The sequence below is a fragment of the Dendrobates tinctorius genome, unplaced genomic scaffold, assembly GCF_039654945.1.
Source record: "Dendrobates tinctorius isolate UK_male_01 unplaced genomic scaffold, ASM3965494v1 ptg000251l, whole genome shotgun sequence".
Lineage (NCBI taxonomy): Eukaryota > Metazoa > Chordata > Amphibia > Anura > Dendrobatidae > Dendrobates > Dendrobates tinctorius.
Window position 1 is genome coordinate 11,796,456 of NW_027361918.1, and position 14,619 is coordinate 11,811,074.

The 14,619-nt window shown below is 40.6% G+C and overlaps 3 non-coding genes across 3 annotated transcripts; all 3 read left to right on the forward strand.

The window, feature by feature from the left end:
- Positions 1 to 270: 270 nt before the first annotated feature.
- TRNAN-GUU (transfer RNA asparagine (anticodon GUU)) lies at positions 271 to 344 on the forward strand. The gene has a single exon. It is a non-coding gene; the product is annotated as a tRNA-Asn (tRNA).
- Positions 345 to 5,237: 4,893 nt separating this feature from the next.
- On the forward strand, positions 5,238 to 5,311 carry TRNAN-GUU (transfer RNA asparagine (anticodon GUU)). The gene has a single exon. It is a non-coding gene; the product is annotated as a tRNA-Asn (tRNA).
- Positions 5,312 to 12,511: 7,200 nt separating this feature from the next.
- On the forward strand, positions 12,512 to 12,585 carry TRNAN-GUU (transfer RNA asparagine (anticodon GUU)). The gene has a single exon. It is a non-coding gene; the product is annotated as a tRNA-Asn (tRNA).
- Positions 12,586 to 14,619: the final 2,034 nt, after the last annotated feature.

Below are 14,619 nucleotides of genomic sequence, written 5' to 3' on the forward strand. Positions count from 1 at the left end.
ACTCTGCTTGTGTTAACAGATGTACAGAGTAAAATTCTAATGACTGTTTGTGTTCATGTCGATGACATGTAAATTTTCAGCCATTACATATTTGTTGGCGACTAGAGTACTCCTGGGGTTCTGCAATTGTTTCTTTGTTTTTTTTTGCTTTCTTGTGTCATATTATTGTTGAAAATCATTAGAGGAAATGGTGTCTGACCATTGTTTAAGGTTCCGGTTAAAACTGGTGGGTGCGTCCGGCTGTTAGACGAAAGTTCGGCAGGCGTTTGTGTCTCTGTGGCGCAATCGGTTAGCGCGTTCGGCTGTTAACCGAAAGGTTGGTGGTTCGAGTCCACCCAGGGACGTTGGTTCCTTTTGCTTGGGTAGCATGCTACAGTTGAAGACGTTTTCACATTGGTGCTCAGCATCTCCATAAAGTAAAAGCACTGTTGCTGCCTAAGATTTGAATTCACAAGGCAAACTGGAGAAAAAACTTTCCGGTTGTGTTTCTGTCTACATGTCCAGAAAGAGCATAGCTGTCTGGTATTTGCCAGAAGGTTGAAAACATCTGATAGAATACACAAAACTTCCTTCGAGCCGGAATTGAACCAGCGACCTAAGGATTGCTAATTTAGATCTACAGTCCTCCGCTCTACCAGCTGAGCTATCGAAGGCTTGATTTAGCCATTGTTGAAAGTCTTCAAGGTTTGGACGTGTGTGCCACGAGCAGGTGGCATAAACAATTCACTCGGCCAACTGAAAAAGGAATCCAAAGATTGTATTGGAGAATGCGGGCATCGATCCCGCTACCTCTCGCATGCTAAGCGAGCGCTCTACCACTTGAGCTAATCCCCCATGCCCGACGAACGCCATTATCAGTTTCACGCCACACCATGTCACAGTTTACTTATAGTCAAATGTGCCATTGAGTGCTTTTTTTTTTTTTTTTTTTAAGTACAGATTCCTTTCTCCCATATTTGAAGAACATCTACGGAGTTCACAATGTGAATTATGGCCTACAAATACAGTCGGGCAATTTTCTAGCAAACCATTTCTATGTATGTAGAGAACCAGACTGGGGGAGTAAAAAAAACTTACCTAGTTTGTAGAAAAAAGTTGTAATGCAGCACAATCCCAAGCAAAAAGATTGACCTTTTATGGTTTGGTTTGAATATAGAAAATGCTGAGAGGTCGCGAATCTCCTTCTGGTCCTTTGGCACGAGTTGTACTGGGATTTAGGATTTTGACTAGTGTTTTTGATCCGAGACACGTTTGCTGTTGACAGAAAAGTTCAGTTGATATGCAATGATGAAGTTTATAAATCACAACTATTTAGCAGAGGTTGGTTTCGATCCATCGACCGCTGGGTTTCACAATGTGAATTATGGCCTACAAATACAGTCGGGCAATTTTCTAGCAAACCATTTCTATGTATGTAGAGAACCAGACTGGGGGAGTAAAAAAAACTTACCTAGTTTGTAGAAAAAAGTTGTAATGCAGCACAATCCCAAGCAAAAAGATTGACCTTTTATGGTTTGGTTTGAATATAGAAAATGCTGAGAGGTCACGAATCTCCTTCTGGTCCTTTGGCACGAGTTGTACTGGGATTTAGGATTTTGACTAGTGTTTTTGATCCGAGACACGTTTGCTGTTGACAGAAAAGTTCAGTTGATATGCAATGATGAAGTTTATAAAACACAACTATTTAGCAGAGGTTGGTTTCGATCCATCGACCGCTGGGTTTCACAATGTGAATTATGGCCTACAAATACAGTCGGGCAATTTTCTAGCAAACCATTTCTATGTATGTAGAGAACCAGACTGGGGGAGTAAAAAAAACTTACCTAGTTTGTAGAAAAAAGTTGTAATGCAGCACAATCCCAAGCAAAAAGATTGACCTTTTATGGTTTGGTTTGAATATAGAAAATGCTGAGAGGTCGCGAATCTCCTTCTGGTCCTTTGGCACGAGTTGTACTGGGATTTAGGATTTTGACTAGTGTTTTTGATCCGAGACACGTTTGCTGTTGACAGAAAAGTTCAGTTGATATGCAATGATGAAGTTTATAAAACACAACTATTTAGCAGAGGTTGGTTTCGATCCATCGACCGCTGGGTTTCACAATGTGAATTATGGCCTACAAATACAGTCGAGCAATTTTCTAGTAAACCATTTCTCTGTATATAGAGAACCAAACTGGGGGAATGAAAAAAAACTTACCTAGTTTGTAGAAAAAAGTTGTAATGCAGCACAATCCCAAGCGAAAAGATTGATCTTTTATGGTTTGGTTTGAATATAGAAAATGCTGAGAGGTCGCGAATCTCCTTCTGGTCCTTTGGCACGAGTTGTACTGGGATTTAGGATTTTGACTAGTGTTTTTGATCCGAGACACGTTTGCTGTTGACAGAAAAGTTCAGTTGATATGCAATGATGAAGTTTATAAAACACAACTATTTAGAAGAGGTTGGTTTCAATCCATTGACCGCTGGGTTTCACAATGTGAATTATGGCCTACAAATACAGTCGTGCAATTTTCTAGTAAACCATTTCTCTGTATATAGAGAACCAAACTGGGGGAATGAAAAAAAACTTACCTAGTTTGTAGAAAAAAGTTGTAATGCAGCACAATTTAGCAGAGGATGGTTTTGATCCATCGACCTCTGGGTTATGGGCCCAGCACGCTTCCGCTGCGCCACTCTGCTTGTGTTAACAGATGTACAGAGTAAAATTCTAATGACTGTTTGTGTTCATGTCGATGACATGTAAATTTTCAGCCATTACATATTTGTTGGCGACTAGAGTACTCCTGGGGTTCTGCAATTGTTTCTTTGTTTTTTTTTGCTTTCTTGTGTCATATTATTGTTGAAAATCATTAGAGGAAATGGTGTCTGACCATTGTTTAAGGTTCCGGTTAAAACTGGTGGGTGCGTCCGGCTGTTAGACGAAAGTTCGGCAGGCGTTTGTGTCTCTGTGGCGCAATCGGTTAGCGCGTTCGGCTGTTAACCGAAAGGTTGGTGGTTTGAGTCCACCCAGGGACGTTGGTTCCTTTTGCTTGGGTAGCATGCTACAGTTGAAGACGTTTTCACATTGGTGCTCAGCATCTCCATAAAGTAAAAGCACTGTTGCTGCCTAAGATTTGAATTCACAAGGCAAACTGGAGAAAAAACTTTCCGGTTGTGTTTCTGTCTACATGTCCAGAAAGAGCATAGCTGTCTGGTATTTGCCAGAAGGTTGAAAACATCTGATAGAATACACAAAACTTCCTTCGAGCCGGAATTGAACCAGCGACCTAAGGATTGCTAATTTAGATCTACAGTCCTCCGCTCTACCAGCTGAGCTATCGAAGGCTTGATTTAGCCATTGTTGAAAGTCTTCAAGGTTTGGACGTGTGTGCCACGAGCAGGTGGCAAAAACAATTCACTCGGCCAACTGAAAAAGGAATCCAAAGATTGTATTGGAGAATGCGGGCATCGATCCCGCTACCTCTCGCATGCTAAGCGAGCGCTCTACCACTTGAGCTACTCCCCCATGCCCGACGAACGCCATTATCAGTTTCACGCCACACCATGTCACAGTTTACTTATAGTCAAATGTGCCATTGAGTGCTTTTTTTTTTTTTTTTTTAAGTACAGATTCCTTTCTCCCATATTTGAAGAACATCTACGGAGTTCACAATGTGAATTATGGCCTACAAATACAGTCGGGCAATTTTCTAGCAAACCATTTCTATGTATGTAGAGAACCAGACTGGGGGAGTAAAAAAAACTTACCTAGTTTGTAGAAAAAAGTTGTAATGCAGCACAATCCCAAGCAAAAAGATTGACCTTTTATGGTTTGGTTTGAATATAGAAAATGCTGAGAGGTCGCGAATCTCCTTCTGGTCCTTTGGCACGAGTTGTACTGGGATTTAGGATTTTGACTAGTGTTTTTGATCCGAGACACGTTTGCTGTTGACAGAAAAGTTCAGTTGATATGCAATGATGAAGTTTATAAATCACAACTATTTAGCAGAGGTTGGTTTCGATCCATCGACCGCTGGGTTTCACAATGTGAATTATGGCCTACAAATACAGTCGGGCAATTTTCTAGCAAACCATTTCTATGTATGTAGAGAACCAGACTGGGGGAGTAAAAAAAACTTACCTAGTTTGTAGAAAAAAGTTGTAATGCAGCACAATCCCAAGCAAAAAGATTGACCTTTTATGGTTTGGTTTGAATATAGAAAATGCTGAGAGGTCGCGAATCTCCTTCTGGTCCTTTGGCACGAGTTGTACTGGGATTTAGGATTTTGACTAGTGTTTTTGATCCGAGACACGTTTGCTGTTGACAGAAAAGTTCAGTTGATATGCAATGATGAAGTTTATAAAACACAACTATTTAGCAGAGGTTGGTTTCGATCCATCAACCGCTGGGTTTCACAATGTGAATTATGGCCTACAAATACAGTCGAGCAATTTTCTAGTAAACCATTTCTCTGTATATAGAGAACCAAACTGGGGGAATGAAAAAAAACTTACCTAGTTTGTAGAAAAAAGTTGTAATGCAGCACAATCCCAAGCGAAAAGATTGATCTTTTATGGTTTGGTTTGAATATAGAAAATGCTGAGAGGTCGCGAATCTCCTTCTGGTCCTTTGGCACGAGTTGTACTGGGATTTAGGATTTTGACTAGTGTTTTTGATCCGAGACACGTTTGCTGTTGACAGAAAAGTTCAGTTGATATGCAATGATGAAGTTTATAAAACACAACTATTTAGCAGAGGTTGGTTTCAATCCATTGACCGCTGGGTTTCACAATGTGAATTATGGTCTACAAATACAGTCGAGCAATTTTCTAGCAAACCATTTCTCTGTATATAGAGAACCAAAATGGGGAAGTGAAAAAAAACTTAGCTAGTTTGTAGAAAAAGATGCAATGCAGCACAATTTAGCAGAGGATGGTTTCGATCCATCGACCTCTGGGTTATGGGCCCAGCACGCTTCCGCTGCGCCACTCTGCTTGTGTTAACAGATGTACAGAGTAAAATTCTAATGACTGTTTGTGTTCATGTCGATGACATGTAAATTTTCAGCCATTACATATTTGTTGGCGACTAGAGTACTCCTGGGGTTCTGCAATTGTTTCTTTGTTTTTTTTTGCTTTCTTGTGTCATATTATTGTTGAAAATCATTAGAGGAAATGGTGTCTGACCATTGTTTAAGGTTCCGGTTAAAACTGGTGGGTGCGTCCGGCTGTTAGACGAAAGTTCGGCAGGCGTTTGTGTCTCTGTGGCGCAATCGGTTAGCGCGTTCGGCTGTTAACCGAAAGGTTGGTGGTTCGAGTCCACCCAGGGACGTTGGTTCCTTTTGCTTGGGTAGCATGCTACAGTTGAAGACGTTTTCACATTGGTGCTCAGCATCTCCATAAAGTAAAAGCACTGTTGCTGCCTAAGATTTGAATTCACAAGGCAAACTGGAGAAAAAACTTTCCGGTTGTGTTTCTGTCTACATGTCCAGAAAGAGCATAGCTGTCTGGTATTTGCCAGAAGGTTGAAAACATCTGATAGAATACACAAAACTTCCTTCGAGCCGGAATTGAACCAGCGACCTAAGGATTGCTAATTTAGATCTACAGTCCTCCGCTCTACCAGCTGAGCTATCGAAGGCTTGATTTAGCCATTGTTGAAAGTCTTCAAGGTTTGGACGTGTGTGCCACGAGCAGGTGGCATAAACAATTCACTCGGCCAACTGAAAAAGGAATCCAAAGATTGGATTGGAGAATGCGGGCATCGATCCCGCTACCTCTCGCATGCTAAGCGAGCGCTCTACCACTTGAGCTAATCCCCCATGCCCGACGAACGCCATTATCAGTTTCACGCCACACCATGTCACAGTTTACTTATAGTCAAATGTGCCATTGAGTGCTTTTTTTTTTTTTTTTTTAAGTACAGATTCCTTTCTCCCATATTTGAAGAACATCTACGGAGTTCACAATGTGAATTATGGCCTACAAATACAGTCGGGCAATTTTCTAGCAAACCATTTCTATGTATGTAGAGAACCAGATTGGGGGAGTAAAAAAAACTTACCTAGTTTGTAGAAAAAAGTTGTAATGCAGCACAATCCCAAGCAAAAAGATTGACCTTTTATGGTTTGGTTTGAATATAGAAAATGCTGAGAGGTCGCGAATCTCCTTCTGGTCCTTTGGCACGAGTTGTACTGGGATTTAGGATTTTGACTAGTGTTTTTGATCCGAGACACGTTTGCTGTTGACAGAAAAGTTCAGTTGATATGCAATGATGAAGTTTATAAATCACAACTATTTAGCAGAGGTTGGTTTCGATCCATCGACCGCTGGGTTTCACAATGTGAATTATGGCCTACAAATACAGTCGGGCAATTTTCTAGCAAACCATTTCTATGTATGTAGAGAACCAGACTGGGGGAGTAAAAAAAACTTACCTAGTTTGTAGAAAAAAGTTGTAATGCAGCACAATCCCAAGCAAAAAGATTGACCTTTTATGGTTTGGTTTGAATATAGAAAATGCTGAGAGGTCGCGAATCTCCTTCTGGTCCTTTGGCACGAGTTGTACTGGGATTTAGGATTTTGACTAGTGTTTTTGATCCGAGACACGTTTGCTGTTGACAGAAAAGTTCAGTTGATATGCAATGATGAAGTTTATAAAACACAACTATTTAGCAGAGGTTGGTTTCGATCCATCGACCGCTGGGTTTCACAATGTGAATTATGGCCTACAAATACAGTCGGGCAATTTTCTAGCAAACCATTTCTCTGTATATAGAGAACCAAACTGGGGGAATGAAAAAAAACTTACCTAGTTTGTAGAAAAAAGTTGTAATGCAGCACAATCCCAAGCGAAAAGATTGATCTTTTATGGTTTGGTTTGAATATAGAAAATGCTGAGAGGTCGCGAATCTCCTTCTGGTCCTTTGGCACGAGTTGTACTGGGATTTAGGATTTTGACTAGTGTTTTTGATCCAAGACACGTTTGCTGTTGACAGAAAAGTTCAGTTGATATGCAATGATGAAGTTTATAAAACACAACTATTTAGAAGAGGTTGGTTTCAATCCATTGACCGCTGGGTTTCACAATGTGAATTATGGCCTACAAATACAGTCGTGCAATTTTCTAGTAAACCATTTCTCTGTATATAGAGAACCAAACTGGGGGAATGAAAAAAAACTTACCTAGTTTGTAGAAAAAAGTTGTAATGCAGCACAATTTAGCAGAGGATGGTTTTGATCCATCGACCTCTGGGTTATGGGCCCAGCACGCTTCCGCTGCGCCACTCTGCTTGTGTTAACAGATGTACAGAGTAAAATTCTAATGACTGTTTGTGTTCATGTCGATGACATGTAAATTTTCAGCCATTACATATTTGTTGGCGACTAGAGTACTCCTGGGGTTCTGCAATTGTTTCTTTGTTTTTTTTTGCTTTCTTGTGTCATATTATTGTTGAAAATCATTAGAGGAAATGGTGTCTGACCATTGTTTAAGGTTCCGGTTAAAACTGGTGGGTGCGTCCGGCTGTTAGACGAAAGTTCGGCAGGCTTTTGTGTCTCTGTGGCGCAATCGGTTAGCGCGTTCGGCTGTTAACCGAAAGGTTGGTGGTTTGAGTCCACCCAGGGACGTTGGTTCCTTTTGCTTGGGTAGCATGCTACAGTTGAAGACGTTTTCACATTGGTGCTCAGCATCTCCATAAAGTAAAAGCACTGTTGCTGCCTAAGATTTGAATTCACAAGGCAAACTGGAGAAAAAACTTTCCGGTTGTGTTTCTGTCTACATGTCCAGAAAGAGCATAGCTGTCTGGTATTTGCCAGAAGGTTGAAAACATCTGATAGAATACACAAAACTTCCTTCGAGCCGGAATTGAACCAGCGACCTAAGGATTGCTAATTTAGATCTACAGTCCTCCGCTCTACCAGCTGAGCTATCGAAGGCTTGATTTAGCCATTGTTGAAAGTCTTCAAGGTTTGGACGTGTGTGCCACGAGCAGGTGGCAAAAACAATTCACTCGGCCAACTGAAAAAGGAATCCAAAGATTGTATTGGAGAATGCGGGCATCGATCCCGCTACCTCTCGCATGCTAAGCGAGCGCTCTACCACTTGAGCTAATCCCCCATGCCCGACGAACGCCATTATCAGTTTCACGCCACACCATGTCACAGTTTACTTATAGTCAAATGTGCCATTGAGTGCTTTTTTTTTTTTTTTTTTTAAGTACAGATTCCTTTCTCCCATATTTGAAGAACATCTACGGAGTTCACAATGTGAATTATGGCCTACAAATACAGTCGGGCAATTTTCTAGCAAACCATTTCTATGTATGTAGAGAACCAGACTGGGGGAGTAAAAAAAACTTACCTAGTTTGTAGAAAAAAGTTGTAATGCAGCACAATCCCAAGCAAAAAGATTGACCTTTTATGGTTTGGTTTGAATATAGAAAATGCTGAGAGGTCGCGAATCTCCTTCTGGTCCTTTGGCACGAGTTGTACTGGGATTTAGGATTTTGACTAGTGTTTTTGATCCGAGACACGTTTGCTGTTGACAGAAAAGTTCAGTTGATATGCAATGATGAAGTTTATAAATCACAACTATTTAGCAGAGGTTGGTTTCGATCCATCGACCGCTGGGTTTCACAATGTGAATTATGGCCTACAAATACAGTCGGGCAATTTTCTAGCAAACCATTTCTATGTATGTAGAGAACCAGACTGGGGGAGTAAAAAAAACTTACCTAGTTTGTAGAAAAAAGTTGTAATGCAGCACAATCCCAAGCAAAAAGATTGACCTTTTATGGTTTGGTTTGAATATAGAAAATGCTGAGAGGTCACGAATCTCCTTCTGGTCCTTTGGCACGAGTTGTACTGGGATTTAGGATTTTGACTAGTGTTTTTGATCCGAGACACGTTTGCTGTTGACAGAAAAGTTCAGTTGATATGCAATGATGAAGTTTATAAAACACAACTATTTAGCAGAGGTTGGTTTCGATCCATCGACCGCTGGGTTTCACAATGTGAATTATGGCCTACAAATACAGTCGGGCAATTTTCTAGCAAACCATTTCTATGTATGTAGAGAACCAGACTGGGGGAGTAAAAAAAACTTACCTAGTTTGTAGAAAAAAGTTGTAATGCAGCACAATCCCAAGCAAAAAGATTGACCTTTTATGGTTTGGTTTGAATATAGAAAATGCTGAGAGGTCGCGAATCTCCTTCTGGTCCTTTGGCACGAGTTGTACTGGGATTTAGGATTTTGACTAGTGTTTTTGATCCGAGACACGTTTGCTGTTGACAGAAAAGTTCAGTTGATATGCAATGATGAAGTTTATAAAACACAACTATTTAGCAGAGGTTGGTTTCGATCCATCGACCGCTGGGTTTCACAATGTGAATTATGGCCTACAAATACAGTCGAGCAATTTTCTAGTAAACCATTTCTCTGTATATAGAGAACCAAACTGGGGGAATGAAAAAAAACTTACCTAGTTTGTAGAAAAAAGTTGTAATGCAGCACAATCCCAAGCGAAAAGATTGATCTTTTATGGTTTGGTTTGAATATAGAAAATGCTGAGAGGTCGCGAATCTCCTTCTGGTCCTTTGGCACGAGTTGTACTGGGATTTAGGATTTTGACTAGTGTTTTTGATCCGAGACACGTTTGCTGTTGACAGAAAAGTTCAGTTGATATGCAATGATGAAGTTTATAAAACACAACTATTTAGAAGAGGTTGGTTTCAATCCATTGACCGCTGGGTTTCACAATGTGAATTATGGCCTACAAATACAGTCGTGCAATTTTCTAGTAAACCATTTCTCTGTATATAGAGAACCAAACTGGGGGAATGAAAAAAAACTTACCTAGTTTGTAGAAAAAAGTTGTAATGCAGCACAATTTAGCAGAGGATGGTTTTGATCCATCGACCTCTGGGTTATGGGCCCAGCACGCTTCCGCTGCGCCACTCTGCTTGTGTTAACAGATGTACAGAGTAAAATTCTAATGACTGTTTGTGTTCATGTCGATGACATGTAAATTTTCAGCCATTACATATTTGTTGGCGACTAGAGTACTCCTGGGGTTCTGCAATTGTTTCTTTGTTTTTTTTTGCTTTCTTGTGTCATATTATTGTTGAAAATCATTAGAGGAAATGGTGTCTGACCATTGTTTAAGGTTCCGGTTAAAACTGGTGGGTGCGTCCGGCTGTTAGACGAAAGTTCGGCAGGCGTTTGTGTCTCTGTGGCGCAATCGGTTAGCGCGTTCGGCTGTTAACCGAAAGGTTGGTGGTTTGAGTCCACCCAGGGACGTTGGTTCCTTTTGCTTGGGTAGCATGCTACAGTTGAAGACGTTTTCACATTGGTGCTCAGCATCTCCATAAAGTAAAAGCACTGTTGCTGCCTAAGATTTGAATTCACAAGGCAAACTGGAGAAAAAACTTTCCGGTTGTGTTTCTGTCTACATGTCCAGAAAGAGCATAGCTGTCTGGTATTTGCCAGAAGGTTGAAAACATCTGATAGAATACACAAAACTTCCTTCGAGCCGGAATTGAACCAGCGACCTAAGGATTGCTAATTTAGATCTACAGTCCTCCGCTCTACCAGCTGAGCTATCGAAGGCTTGATTTAGCCATTGTTGAAAGTCTTCAAGGTTTGGACGTGTGTGCCACGAGCAGGTGGCAAAAACAATTCACTCGGCCAACTGAAAAAGGAATCCAAAGATTGTATTGGAGAATGCGGGCATCGATCCCGCTACCTCTCGCATGCTAAGCGAGCGCTCTACCACTTGAGCTAATCCCCCATGCCCGACGAACGCCATTATCAGTTTCACGCCACACCATGTCACAGTTTACTTATAGTCAAATGTGCCATTGAGTGCTTTTTTTTTTTTTTTTTTTTTTTTTTTTAAGTACAGATTCCTTTCTCCCATATTTGAAGAACATCTACGGAGTTCACAATGTGAATTATGGCCTACAAATACAGTCGGGCAATTTTCTAGCAAACCATTTCTATGTATGTAGAGAACCAGACTGGGGGAGTAAAAAAAACTTACCTAGTTTGTAGAAAAAAGTTGTAATGCAGCACAATCCCAAGCAAAAAGATTGACCTTTTATGGTTTGGTTTGAATATAGAAAATGCTGAGAGGTCGCGAATCTCCTTCTGGTCCTTTGGCACGAGTTGTACTGGGATTTAGGATTTTGACTAGTGTTTTTGATCCGAGACACGTTTGCTGTTGACAGAAAAGTTCAGTTGATATGCAATGATGAAGTTTATAAATCACAACTATTTAGCAGAGGTTGGTTTCGATCCATCGACCGCTGGGTTTCACAATGTGAATTATGGCCTACAAATACAGTCGGGCAATTTTCTAGCAAACCATTTCTATGTATGTAGAGAACCAGACTGGGGGAGTAAAAAAAACTTACCTAGTTTGTAGAAAAAAGTTGTAATGCAGCACAATCCCAAGCAAAAAGATTGACCTTTTATGGTTTGGTTTGAATATAGAAAATGCTGAGAGGTCGCGAATCTCCTTCTGGTCCTTTGGCACGAGTTGTACTGGGATTTAGGATTTTGACTAGTGTTTTTGATCCGAGACACGTTTGCTGTTGACAGAAAAGTTCAGTTGATATGCAATGATGAAGTTTATAAAACACAACTATTTAGCAGAGGTTGGTTTCGATCCATCAACCGCTGGGTTTCACAATGTGAATTATGGCCTACAAATACAGTCGAGCAATTTTCTAGTAAACCATTTCTCTGTATATAGAGAACCAAACTGGGGGAATGAAAAAAAACTTACCTAGTTTGTAGAAAAAAGTTGTAATGCAGCACAATCCCAAGCGAAAAGATTGATCTTTTATGGTTTGGTTTGAATATAGAAAATGCTGAGAGGTCGCGAATCTCCTTCTGGTCCTTTGGCACGAGTTGTACTGGGATTTAGGATTTTGACTAGTGTTTTTGATCCGAGACACGTTTGCTGTTGACAGAAAAGTTCAGTTGATATGCAATGATGAAGTTTATAAAACACAACTATTTAGCAGAGGTTGGTTTCAATCCATTGACCGCTGGGTTTCACAATGTGAATTATGGTCTACAAATACAGTCGAGCAATTTTCTAGCAAACCATTTCTCTGTATATAGAGAACCAAAATGGGGAAGTGAAAAAAAACTTAGCTAGTTTGTAGAAAAAGATGCAATGCAGCACAATTTAGCAGAGGATGGTTTCGATCCATCGACCTCTGGGTTATGGGCCCAGCACGCTTCCGCTGCGCCACTCTGCTTGTGTTAACAGATGTACAGAGTAAAATTCTAATGACTGTTTGTGTTCATGTCGATGACATGTAAATTTTCAGCCATTACATATTTGTTGGCGACTAGAGTACTCCTGGGGTTCTGCAATTGTTTCTTTGTTTTTTTTTGCTTTCTTGTGTCATATTATTGTTGAAAATCATTAGAGGAAATGGTGTCTGACCATTGTTTAAGGTTCCGGTTAAAACTGGTGGGTGCGTCCGGCTGTTAGACGAAAGTTCGGCAGGCGTTTGTGTCTCTGTGGCGCAATCGGTTAGCGCGTTCGGCTGTTAACCGAAAGGTTGGTGGTTCGAGTCCACCCAGGGACGTTGGTTCCTTTTGCTTGGGTAGCATGCTACAGTTGAAGACGTTTTCACATTGGTGCTCAGCATCTCCATAAAGTAAAAGCACTGTTGCTGCCTAAGATTTGAATTCACAAGGCAAACTGGAGAAAAAACTTTCCGGTTGTGTTTCTGTCTACATGTCCAGAAAGAGCATAGCTGTCTGGTATTTGCCAGAAGGTTGAAAACATCTGATAGAATACACAAAACTTCCTTCGAGCCGGAATTGAACCAGCGACCTAAGGATTGCTAATTTAGATCTACAGTCCTCCGCTCTACCAGCTGAGCTATCGAAGGCTTGATTTAGCCATTGTTGAAAGTCTTCAAGGTTTGGACGTGTGTGCCACGAGCAGGTGGCATAAACAATTCACTCGGCCAACTGAAAAAGGAATCCAAAGATTGGATTGGAGAATGCGGGCATCGATCCCGCTACCTCTCGCATGCTAAGCGAGCGCTCTACCACTTGAGCTAATCCCCCATGCCCGACGAACGCCATTATCAGTTTCACGCCACACCATGTCACAGTTTACTTATAGTCAAATGTGCCATTGAGTGCTTTTTTTTTTTTTTTTTTAAGTACAGATTCCTTTCTCCCATATTTGAAGAACATCTACGGAGTTCACAATGTGAATTATGGCCTACAAATACAGTCGGGCAATTTTCTAGCAAACCATTTCTATGTATGTAGAGAACCAGACTGGGGGAGTAAAAAAAACTTACCTAGTTTGTAGAAAAAAGTTGTAATGCAGCACAATCCCAAGCAAAAAGATTGACCTTTTATGGTTTGGTTTGAATATAGAAAATGCTGAGAGGTCGCGAATCTCCTTCTGGTCCTTTGGCACGAGTTGTACTGGGATTTAGGATTTTGACTAGTGTTTTTGATCCGAGACACGTTTGCTGTTGACAGAAAAGTTCAGTTGATATGCAATGATGAAGTTTATAAATCACAACTATTTAGCAGAGGTTGGTTTCGATCCATCGACCGCTGGGTTTCACAATGTGAATTATGGCCTACAAATACAGTCGGGCAATTTTCTAGCAAACCATTTCTATGTATGTAGAGAACCAGACTGGGGGAGTAAAAAAAACTTACCTAGTTTGTAGAAAAAAGTTGTAATGCAGCACAATCCCAAGCAAAAAGATTGACCTTTTATGGTTTGGTTTGAATATAGAAAATGCTGAGAGGTCGCGAATCTCCTTCTGGTCCTTTGGCACGAGTTGTACTGGGATTTAGGATTTTGACTAGTGTTTTTGATCCGAGACACGTTTGCTGTTGACAGAAAAGTTCAGTTGATATGCAATGATGAAGTTTATAAAACACAACTATTTAGCAGAGGTTGGTTTCGATCCATCGACCGCTGGGTTTCACAATGTGAATTATGGCCTACAAATACAGTCGAGCAATTTTCTAGTAAACCATTTCTCTGTATATAGAGAACCAAACTGGGGGAATGAAAAAAAACTTACCTAGTTTGTAGAAAAAAGTTGTAATGCAGCACAATCCCAAGCGAAAAGATTGATCTTTTATGGTTTGGTTTGAATATAGAAAATGCTGAGAGGTCGCGAATCTCCTTCTGGTCCTTTGGCACGAGTTGTACTGGGATTTAGGATTTTGACTAGTGTTTTTGATCCGAGACACGTTTGCTGTTGACAGAAAAGTTCAGTTGATATGCAATGATGAAGTTTATAAAACACAACTATTTAGAAGAGGTTGGTTTCAATCCATTGACCGCTGGGTTTCACAATGTGAATTATGGCCTACAAATACAGTCGTGCAATTTTCTAGTAAACCATTTCTCTGTATATAGAGAACCAAACTGGGGGAATGAAAAAAAACTTACCTAGTTTGTAGAAAAAAGTTGTAATGCAGCACAATTTAGCAGAGGATGGTTTCGATCCATCGACCTCTGGGTTATGGGCCCAGCACGCTTCCGCTGCGCCACTCTGCTTGTGTTAACAGATGTACAGAGTAAAATTCTAATGACTGTTTGTGTTCATGTCGATGACATGTAAATTTTCAGC